At 36.9% G+C, this 11,263-nt stretch overlaps 1 pseudogene; it reads left to right on the top strand.

The window, feature by feature from the left end:
* The first annotated feature begins 778 nt into the window (after nucleotides 1–778).
* On the top strand, nucleotides 779–9,627 carry LOC149416438 (ubiquitin carboxyl-terminal hydrolase isozyme L3 pseudogene; annotated as a pseudogene).
* The last annotated feature ends 1,636 nt before the right edge of the window (nucleotides 9,628–11,263 follow it).

Raw genomic sequence — 11,263 nt, 5'->3', positions numbered from 1 at the left:
CAAAGAATATGTCAGAGTCCTCGAGGTTTTGGTTCTGATTAAGTGATTCGCACATTCTTCTGATTGGATCCCTGACACCAGCATTTGTACGCGTCCTGCTAATGTGGAATAAGTCGTTAAGCCTTGTTACTCTGGGTGGTACTTTGAAGTTTATTAATTTCAGTAAGTCGGGACAGTCAATAACGTTGTTACAGATTTTATACAGAGTCATGAGATCAAGGTATGTTCGCCGGTTAGATAGAGTGGAGACTTTATAACTCGAGAGCATATTTATGTACCCGCGTTTGGGTGCGCTCATTCTGTAATTGAGGCAACGCAGAAATTTCTTTTGAATACTTTCAATATTTTCTTTATAGATATCGTAAAGTGGATTCCATATGGAGGTGCAGTATTCAAGTTGAGAACGGACCAGAGTGTGGTAAAGAAGAAGATATGTTTCAGGTTTTCGAAATTCACGGCTGTTTCTGATGACAAATCCTAGCATGCTGTAAGCTTTATTCACAATATTATCAATGTGCGCATCGAAGTGGAGTTTGGAATCAAAAAGAACGCCTAGATCTCTTATACAGTAAACGCGCTCGAGTAAATAATTACCAATACAATAATTGTGTTTGATAGCGTTGTGGTTTTTAGTAAAACTTATTTGTTTACATTTATTGTAGCTTAGGTAAATTTTGTTTTCATTGCAAAACGTTTCGAACCTTACTAAGTCGCTTTGTATGAGCAGACAATCGTTTAGATTCCGAACAATGGCAAATATTTTTATGTCATCAGCGTAATGTTGGTTGACTTCCGAGTCCTGCCCCAGAAGCTGGCTAGTCGGTGGCAAAGTAAGGCGGGGAATGAGTGCACCCTCCCTTCAGTAAACATTGTGGAGGCACTGCAGAACCTCGGTAGTTGCATGAGCTGCCTGTATGCATTACACCCTCAGCTTGTCCCATTGCGCTGCTGGGTATTGTGTCCACAGCTCATGGGTGCGCCTGTTCTCACATTGCTGGAGGGTTGGGGGCGGAGCTACGAAGTTTGCCGAGTGAACACGAAGGCTCAAAGCGGCTCGGAACTACGAAGTTTGCCGAGTGTACACGAAGGTAGCTAGCTCGTAGTTTGTATTGATATTTGAAGGTTATGTTTGTATTATTTAAGGAAGAAGGAGGAATCTGAACTAACTGAAAATGCTCAAATTATATCCGAGAACGTTTTCCACATGAAGCAAACTGTTCAGAATGCGTGTGGAACCGTCGCCCTGCTTCACAGCATCGCACTGTGTTTCGTTTCATACAGCTAGACGGAAAAAAGTCACTTTGGAATTCTTTAAAAATGACGTCATGGGGGTATTAACAGGTAGTTAGTGTGATAAATGCTTTTTTAATTTGGGTAATTAATGCACGGGTTGACTCATACCAAAGCCCCAAAGTTAGGTAAATTAATTAATGAATTATCAGTTGCTTTTATTCGCATCTTGTCGCGCGAGCTGTAAGTTTGTTTATGTGCTTAAAATAATGTCTTTTGGTTCTAAAAAAAATGGAAACTACTTTGGAAGGTATGTAGTATGTTATTATTGTAAAATTTTAATATAAAACATTACAGTTATTTAAAAAAATAATGTTTAACTTGTGTATTTTTTTTGTGGTTTAAAAATATTCAATATCTAACTTCTCGAGAATTTTTTTCGGATAAAGTATCAATAAGGTTCCGTGATTTTTTTTTTTTGTAGATTGAACAATTAATTTTCTATTCAAATCAGTTTCGATATTTTTGCTCATTAATGCTCACCAATCATAATTTGTCATTTCACAGGCACCACATACCAGATTTCCAGGCAGGAATTGTTCGAGACGCGGAGAACTTTACCCAAGAAAGCAAGGTTTCAAGGAATATATAATCATATTTTAAGTAAATTTGAACGTCAAAATCTCAGTGCAAGCAGTGAAAAAAATTTGAAAAGCCAAGTACAGTTAATATCTTTGAATACAACCAAAAAGTGGCTCGCAGCTTCTCGGATTTGATAAATTTTAGAATAAACATTGAAGATGTAGATTTGAATGTAAAATTTAAAATGTTATCAACTATGGTAGATGGCAAAATTTGCAATGTAATGACTGTAAACAAGTCGACTATGTCGTGTTATATTTGTGGTGCCAAACCCAGTGAAATGAATACTACGGTTATCAATAGAGTTCCACGACAAGAATTTTATTCCTTCGGCTTATCTACATTGCATGCCTGGATAAAAACTTTTGAATGTTTTTTGCATATCGCTTACCGAATACAACTCTGGCAAGTCAGAGGGGGGAGTCCGATTCGAGCCGCGGTCAACAGTGGTTGTGTGTACCTTACTATTGCATAGTGCCATTCGCCCGTTCCTGCGCCGCGTAAAGATAAGAGATTATTGTTACATTTTATTTAATTTTGTTTATCGTATACCTATTTGTTTGCATTCCTGCTTACGGCTAATCCGTTTTTGTTTGTACAGTCAATGAAATAGACTGCGTATTAATTTTTCAGTTTAATTTTTAAAAGTTAAGTTTTTTTTATATAATGGAGGAACACGAGGATAGGCCTCCCGACCCAGGGTCGATATTGGATTTATCTGATTCGGAATCTAATACGAGCCAGGTTTCTGTTACGCTCCCATCTCGAAAACGACGACCATCGCGTAGCCTTCACATTCCATCGAAAGTTAAATCTATGCCACCGATTCAACAAACCTCGACCTCTAACGACCTTAACACAAATAGTAACATCCAGCCAAGTACTTTAACTAGCAATAATGCAAAAAGTACTGACTTACTTTATCCTGCTTCAGCTTCCGGTCCATTTATCGTTAGTGTTCAGAGAGCTGAACAGGGAAAACTTATTCATCCTATAGATTTTGGAAAATTCGTATTTGACTCAAAAAATAATAACCTTGGTATTGTTAACGGTTCAATTAAGCCGGAAGGGCGATATAAATTATCTATCGAGTTTAACACTGCCGCTTCCGCAAATGGATTTGTAAAAAAAATTGACTCGCTCTCAAATCATAAATATAAATCGTTTATCCCTACATTTAACCTTTCGAGAATGGGTCTTGTGCGAGGAATTCCCGCGGATATCCCGGAGGCTGAAATTGTTGATGCTTTGAATAATTCTCATGGAACCCCGAAAGTATTAAAAGCACGTCGACTGAACTACAAGGATTCTACTGATGGAAACACGATCTGGAAACCTTCCCAGTCTGTTGTTGTTACATTTGAGGGACAATCCCTACCGCCTCGTGTGTTAATTTATTATACCTCGCTTCCCCTCGAAGTTTATAAATTTCCAACAATTCAATGTTTCAATTGCTGCCGGTTCGGACATTCGAAATCCGTATGCCGCTCCCCCCCACGTTGTTACTATTGCGGAGAAGGTCACCCATTTGATCAATGTCCGAAATCTTCCAATGATCCCATTTGCATTAACTGTTCGGGTGCACATACCGCGGTCAGTCTAGCCTGTCCGGAATTAACAAGACAGAAGAATATAAAACATAAAATGGCTACCGACAACATTTCGTACTTCCAGGCCTCAAAGTTAATCTCTCCTGCGAAAAAATCATTCGCAGAGATGACATCGTCCTCAGCTCCTTTCCAAACAACCACCTTTTTAAATTCAACGTCATCTTCTCACAGAGAAACCATTCTCAAGCCAGTCAAACCCAACCCAAAATATACACCTTACCTTGATAAAAAACAATTGAATAATATTTTGGCCAGCCCGAATGGGAATGCCAAATCCCAGACGCCCAATGGGTGTGCCATTAATGGCAATACTTCCCCTCCTGCTCTCCCCGAAATAATGAATAATAATTCTTTTATACAAACATTAATTACCCTTTTAATTTCTATCCTCACAAACAACAATACTGTACCGTCCAACGCTGCCGATTTCATTAAATCTTTATTATCTTGCCTCCCCAATGGCTCCGAAACTGAACAAAATTCTTCAGTGGAACAGTAGAAGCCTCTTCGCTAACAAATCTGACCTAATTCAATTACTCGACGAACACGACGTTTCAGTAGCCGCCATTTCTGAAACGTGGTTAAAACCCTCCTTTCATTTAAGAATTCCAGGTTATTATTGTCTCAGACACGACAGACCGGATGGTAAAGGCGGCACGGCTCTGATAATCCATAATTCTATCCGGATGGTAAAGGCGGCACGGCTCTGATAATCCATAATTCTATCCCGTTTAAACAAATTAACATTCATACTCCCTCAGACGATATCCAGATAATAGCAGCTGTCTTATCTGATATCACAATATTGTCAATATATATTCCTCCCTCTACGACTTTTATTGAAAATGAATGGGCACCAATATTAACCCAGATTTGTTCACCTTATATGATCCTTGGAGATTTTAATGCACATTCCCCTTCTTGGGGTAGCGAAATAACAAATCGTTCTGGCCGCAATCTTTTAAATTTTATTGATACCCATAACCTATGTTTTTTAAATGACGGATCTCCAACCAGATTCACCCCCCCTCATCAACGGAAAAGTGCTGTTGATATATCTCTTTGTTCGTATTCGTTAGCATCTAAATGCTCTTGGGACATCCTAAACGATCCCCTCTCTAGTGATCATTTCCCAATTATAATCCGCTTCCACCATCAATTCAACACTTATTCCCCCCCAGTTAAAAATAATCTCAAATTTAGAACGAAAGATGCGAATTGGAGCACTTTCTCTTCTGAACTAGATAACCTTATTAATTTAACAAAATCGTCCCCGGGAGACATCAGAATGCAATGTGAGACGTTTCCTTCTATGGTTATAAATGCAGCAGAAAAATCCATCCCGAAACGCAATGCGAACATTAAAATAAAACACTCTACTCCGTGGTGGGACGAGGAATGCACTCGCTCCGTCAACTCTCGAAAAAAAGCAATTTCCTCTTTTCGTAAGTGCATGTCACTAGAAAATTTTTTATCAGTTAAAAAAGCCCAGGCAGAAACCAAACGAATTTTGAAAAATAAGAAGCGCGCTGGATGGCGGAAGTTCTGTGAGAACTTGTCTCCGGAAACTCCCCAGTCTTCAGTTTGGTCTAGCTTAAAAAAATTCGGATCATCGTATTCTCCGCCGAGAATCAAACATATATCAGAAGAAATTCTTATAGGATTTGCGGATAAAATAGCCCCCCCATCAGTTGCCGGATGTGAAGAAATGCCTTCTATTAAGCCGTATCCATCCCACTCTAACTGGTTAGATGCTCCTTTCTCCATTGATGAGATGAAACGAGTGATAAAAGCCCTTTCTGACTCTGCTCCGGGTCCCGATGGAATATTTTATAGTTTCATTAAATCATTTTCTGATATGGCGGTTGAATATTTCTTATCTCTTGTTAATAATATGTTTGAAACAGGACTAATTCCGGATGATTGGAAAACTCAAAAAATCATTCCTATTTTAAAACCTGGAAAAAATCCATCTGAAATTTCGTCTTATCGGCCCATTGCTCTTTCATCATGTTTGATGAAAGTAGCGGAGCGTTTGATAAAAAACAGACTAGAGTGGTTTGTTGAAAGTCAAGATATTATCTCACCAAATCAGTATGGTTTTCGGAAAAAGAAATCTACAATGGATAATTTAAGTTTGTTCACAACTGATATCCGAGTTTCTCAATCCCTAAATTCTTATACATTGGCCACATTCCTTGACCTTTCATCAGCTTACGATGATGTTTTACTGAATGTTTTGAAAGAGAAGCTAATCAAAAAACAAATCCCCCCGAAATTGGTCCAATTTATTATTAATTTGCTCACAGATAGGTCCATTATTATTGAGTCTTCCTCTAAATGCTTAAGGCGCAAACTATGGAGAGGTTTACCTCAGGGTTCTGTTATCAGTCCTCTGTTGTTTAATATTTATATGAGCGACCTAGACTCAGTCATTCCTTTTTCTATCAAGCGACTTTACTTTGCGGATGATATCCTTATATATTTGTCACATAAAAATATTATTCTTGCAGCTAAGGAAATGAATTTGGCTTTACAATATATTAAAAGCTGGTTGTCAATAAATGGGATGAACCTGGCGGCATCTAAAACAAGGGTCATGGCTTTCACGCGCAAAAGAAAAATTCCCCACTTCTCAATCTCTTTTGATAATGTGCCTCTACAAACCGCTACTCAAATCAAATTCCTTGGTCTTCTTTTGAACCATAAATTATCCTGGCTTCCACACATTCAGATAATTTCTACAAAGTGTGAAAAGGGACTTAATATGATGCGAGCAGTTTCCAGAGTATGGTGGGGATCTCATCCTACCACTCTTAAATTAATGTATAATTCCCTAGTTCGGAGCCACTTGGATTATGGCTCATTCCTTTTTGACCCCCTCCCTAAATATTTAGATAAGAAAATGGAAAGAATTCAATCAAAAGCCCTCAGAATGATTATTGGAGCTATGAAATCTTCTCCAATTAATGCGCTTCAGGTGGAATGTGGGGAGCCTCCATTATATTTCAGAAGGCAATTCCTTGCCAATAAATATATTTTCAAGGCTTTATCGTTATCACATCATCCTATTAAACAAAGTCTTAATCGGTTAAGTGTTAATTTGAATTCTAACAAAAGATTGAGAGAAAAAAAATGTTTTCCTCTCCTAATTAAAAGTTTTCATCTCTATAATTCTCTGTCATCTTCACTCCAATATCTTCAAGAAGTTCCCAATCTCCCTATATACAATATTCCATTTAAGGCAATCACTTTTATGCCAAACACAATAACATCAGACTTTCGGAAGAATATTTTATCTTCCCCAAATAAATTTCAAAATGTGGATGACTGTTTTAAAAGCATTGTGGCTTCAAAATTCCCTGGATTTTCCATCCTTTACACAGATGGTTCCAAATTTGAAAATAAAAGTTGTGGAGCATCGATATATAGTCCAGAATTCAACATCAATCTCACTTATAAATTACCGAAAGAAGTCTCCATATTTACAGCTGAATGCTTTGCAATTGAACAAGCGCTAAATCAAATCCAGGTTCTCAACATTCATCGAGCCTTACTATGTACTGATTCGCTAAGTGCTCTAACTAAAATTATGTCAAATATTCTATGTTATCCGGAAGACAGTATTATATGTAAAATAAAAAATCTTCTCAATTCTCTAAGTGAATCTGGGTTTGAGACGATATTGGCCTGGGTCCCTGCCCATTTGGGTATAGAGGGTAATGAGATGGCCGATTCTCTCGCCAAATCTGGTTCAGATTCCGGAACTATCCCACTAAATTTTAGAATTCCTATCTCCGATGTCTTCCCGATTCTAAAATCCAACATGACTCGTGCCTGGGAAGAAAATTGGGCAGTCTCCAAAATAAAAACTGGATCTTTCTATGCTGGAATTCAAAACCATATCCCTGCTAAGCCATGGTTTCACGGTAAAAAACTTTCAAAACGATTCATTTCATGTATTTCGAGAATGAGAATTGGTCACTGTTCAATTGCATCTCACTTGGCTAGAATTAGAGTTTTGGATGATCCGGTCTGCCAGTGCGGTGTGGAAGAGGAAACCCTCGACCACGTTTTCTTTAACTGTAAAAACCATTCATCTTTCAAGAACATATACCGCCGGCTTATTAAAATCACACACCAGTCCCCCCTTAACATTGCATACCTTTTATCTCTTAACAATTCTCGTGTTCATACAGCTTTATATAAGTTTATTAACCTAAATGAATTCAACATTTAATTTGTTTTAGTGATCTAAATTAGTCCAATATTTAATTTGTTTTATTATTCTCCCAATACATATAATTACCGAATTTTTTTATCCACTTTAACTGTTACCGGCACAAAGCACTCTTTTCAGGGTGAAATGCCTAAAACCAAAAAAAAAAAAAAAGTCAGAGGGGATGCAAATTTTAAATTTTAACTAATTTTAAGTACTAGAAAAAAAGAATTACAGGAACGGTTTTAAAGTGAAATGAGATTAATTGTAGATAAGCCAAAACCTGGGTTTGGCAACACAAACACTGGTTTTTTCGAGAGCACGAAAAGAGAGCCGAGATAACGGGTGTAGATGCGGGGCTCATCAAGAGGTTTTGCATAATTTTGAGAACAATAGCTTCTGGGTAAATCATTAACATCGAACATTTTGAACAGTATGTGCATGACACTAAGGAGTTATATCTTAACCTATATGATTAGTATACCATGCCACCAACTGTTCATAAACTATTATACCATTCATTTGATGCGATTAGTTCGTGCATTGTACCTATTGGGCAGCTGTCAGAAGAGGCGCAAGAGGCGCGAAATAAAGACTGTAGAAGATTTAGGTAATTGCACACCAGAAAAATCGACCGAACATCAACAAACAGAGATATGTTAACCATGTTCAATTACATCAGATCCAATAATAAATAGTTTTAGAGAGGTTCCAAGAAAAAAATCGAGCTCACTTCCCTCTGAAGTGTTAAATTTACTTGTTCCACCCAATTCCGAGTCAAGAACACAATGTTTGCGATCTGATGACTCCTCTGAACAATATTCTGATGACTCCTCTGAACATTATTCTGATGATTCCTCTGATCATAACTCAGATAGCATCTAGTTTCAATAAGCATTATGTTTAAGCACTTTCTCACAAATCTATTGGTTCTGTACTCTGTCTTAAAAAAATTAAAGATGTTTATGTGCAATTAATTTCTCTCGCCGCAAATGACTCAAATAGCACTTTATTAGATAAGTAATAATTTTTTGTTTCGTTACTGTTCTTGCATAACTTTTGATATTATTATTTTATTTTCCGACTGTACTTTCTGCAACTAATGCTTGTTTTTATTAAGTTCTGTTGCTAAATATGACTAAAATTGTTTTCCTAGATTAGTAATAATGATTGTTTTGACCATTTTTTAGCTATTTTTTATCATTTATTTATACTTTCGCAATTGTTTCGTGATTTGTATTATATTTTTTGACTGTGGTTTTACATTTTTATTTTTCTCAAAATAGACATATTCTTAACTTTTTAAATTTGTTTTCTTTAAAAACCTCAAATACGGTATTAATACTGTTATTAATTATTTAATTGATTTTTTTCCGATTTTTTTTTTTTTTTTTTGAAAAAAATTAAATTAATCACTTTCAACCCAAATTTTTAATACATTCAGATTAAATACTCCCCACAAGAGGGTTCCAAACACTTTAAAAATATAAAAGAGTTTTTTCCGTCTAGCTTGTATGAAACGAAACACTGTGCATCGCGAACAACACCGACAATATCCAACTCTTCGACGGCTGGCTGAAGCAATTCCTGGACGATGCCAAAGAACTGGACTCCACCGCCAGAGGTTCTCTGCTTGAAAACTGCGAGGGAGTAGTCTCTGCCCATTTCGAGCTGGCCAAGGAAGGCCAGTCCAACACTCCCGGAGAAAACGATCCTGTCAACCACCACTTCATCGCGTTTGTGCACAAAGATGGCAAACTGTACGAGCTGGACGGGCGCAAGTCCTTCCCGATTAACCATGGAGACGCGACCCCCGAGACGCTCCTGGAAGACTCTGCCAAGGTCTGAGGCACCTTCATGGAAAGGGATCCCAGCAATGTCAACTTCACGGTGGTTGCTCTGAGCGCTGCCGATTTGTCTGAATAAATTATATATCTTCAGGATGACAAGAATCAAGCGTGACTGAATTTACCTCCACCGTATCTACCATTAACATTGAGCCAGTTGATTTTTATTATTTTTATTTATGTGATTCATTATGTATGTACGTAAATCACATTAGTTTTGCCATTATTTAAATGCTATTTTTAAGTTATCGCCATTGTTCAATGTTTGTGGCTTGGATTCAAACTGCTTTCTGCTTGTCATCTTCAAACTCATAATTTTAAAAATCTCAATAATTATATCACTTTGTGCAAGTCACAATAGTTGTAAGGTTTGATGGCTATTCTTAGCTTTTTGTTTTATGTTGTGAAAAAAACTCTATTTTGGTTGGATTTCTGCATGATTCTGCTTAGTACTAGGAATATGATGGATATTGTATTTCATGGCATTGTGATACTGGTAAATGATTGTCATACTTAATATTATATTTTTTACATTTTCTATTACCTAATAAAGTCGCTTTTATGAATATGATTGATTATTTTATTTGTCTTGATATTTTCTGTAAACACTACTTCTTTTGAACAACTTGTAATCTACCGAATAAGTTGAACCACAACTCTGTCTTGGGACACACTTCTTGCTTCTTTCACATTCTTACTTTTATGTTTTTCTGACTCTTGTCATGACCTGATTCAAGTGACTTCCTTCATTTATCCTTTTGACCTGTCCCAACCATAGTATTTAATGGCATCCCTTTTATAAACTTATTCATTAAGCTTACATTAGTTTTACATTCTGTCTGGATCTTCACAAATAGGTAATCAAAATTCGGAAAACAGCCTCAGGGACCTCATTTTATAACTTGAAAAATGGTTAGACAATAGTTAATGTGCAGTCTATCCTCTGATTACACTTTTGGCTCTTTACACAGTAAGTACTGTGATGATGGATTTGTTTATGTAATCATCATAATATTGAATCCTTTTCAATCTAATCTAAACTAATATGTAGTATAAGAAAATTAAATTTCAGTAAGAAGCAGCTTTCCGAATGCACAAAATATTTGATTACAGAATGTTATTTACTCTGCCAAAATCATTTTTTATTTGGATTATAGGAGTAGGTAGTAACCAGTTGTCATTGACATTAATATGATGAACTTGTATGTCTTCTTGAAAATATGTGTTAATAAGTTTACCTTAATGTTCTACCTACACATTCGATTGTAAAAGTTTTACTATTTTTTCAAATTTTTGTAAAATGGTCCATGTCCATAACATTATTGTCAATTCTATATCTACCTACAATAAGTTGTTTTATGTGACACGCTTCGTGTACACTCGGCAAACTTCGTAGTTCCGAGCCGCTTTGAGCCTTCGTGTTCACTCGGCAAACTTCGTAGCTCCGCCCCCAACCCTCCAGCAATGTGAGAACAGGCGCACCCACAGCTCATATGTGTCACCACAGTGCAGTGCAGAATGCCTTGAAAAGTAATTTTCCGACATCATCGCTACAGTGATAGAACGGCCTTGAGAGCATTCCGTCCCGTATATTGATTGCTCTTCTTTGTCGTTCCATGTCTTCTATATCCTTCATATCTTCGATTAGGATATGTCCCAGATATTTAACCTGCGAGGCTACAAGTAGTTCTTTTCCGTCTAAACAGATTGGATGA

This window comes from Hesperophylax consimilis, chromosome 17, assembly GCF_061612785.1.
Source record: "Hesperophylax consimilis isolate HC1 chromosome 17, BYU_Hcon_1.0, whole genome shotgun sequence".
Classification (NCBI taxonomy): domain Eukaryota; kingdom Metazoa; phylum Arthropoda; class Insecta; order Trichoptera; family Limnephilidae; genus Hesperophylax; species Hesperophylax consimilis.
Note: the sequence above shows the minus strand (reverse complement) of the source record. Positions and strands in the feature narration are given on the sequence as shown.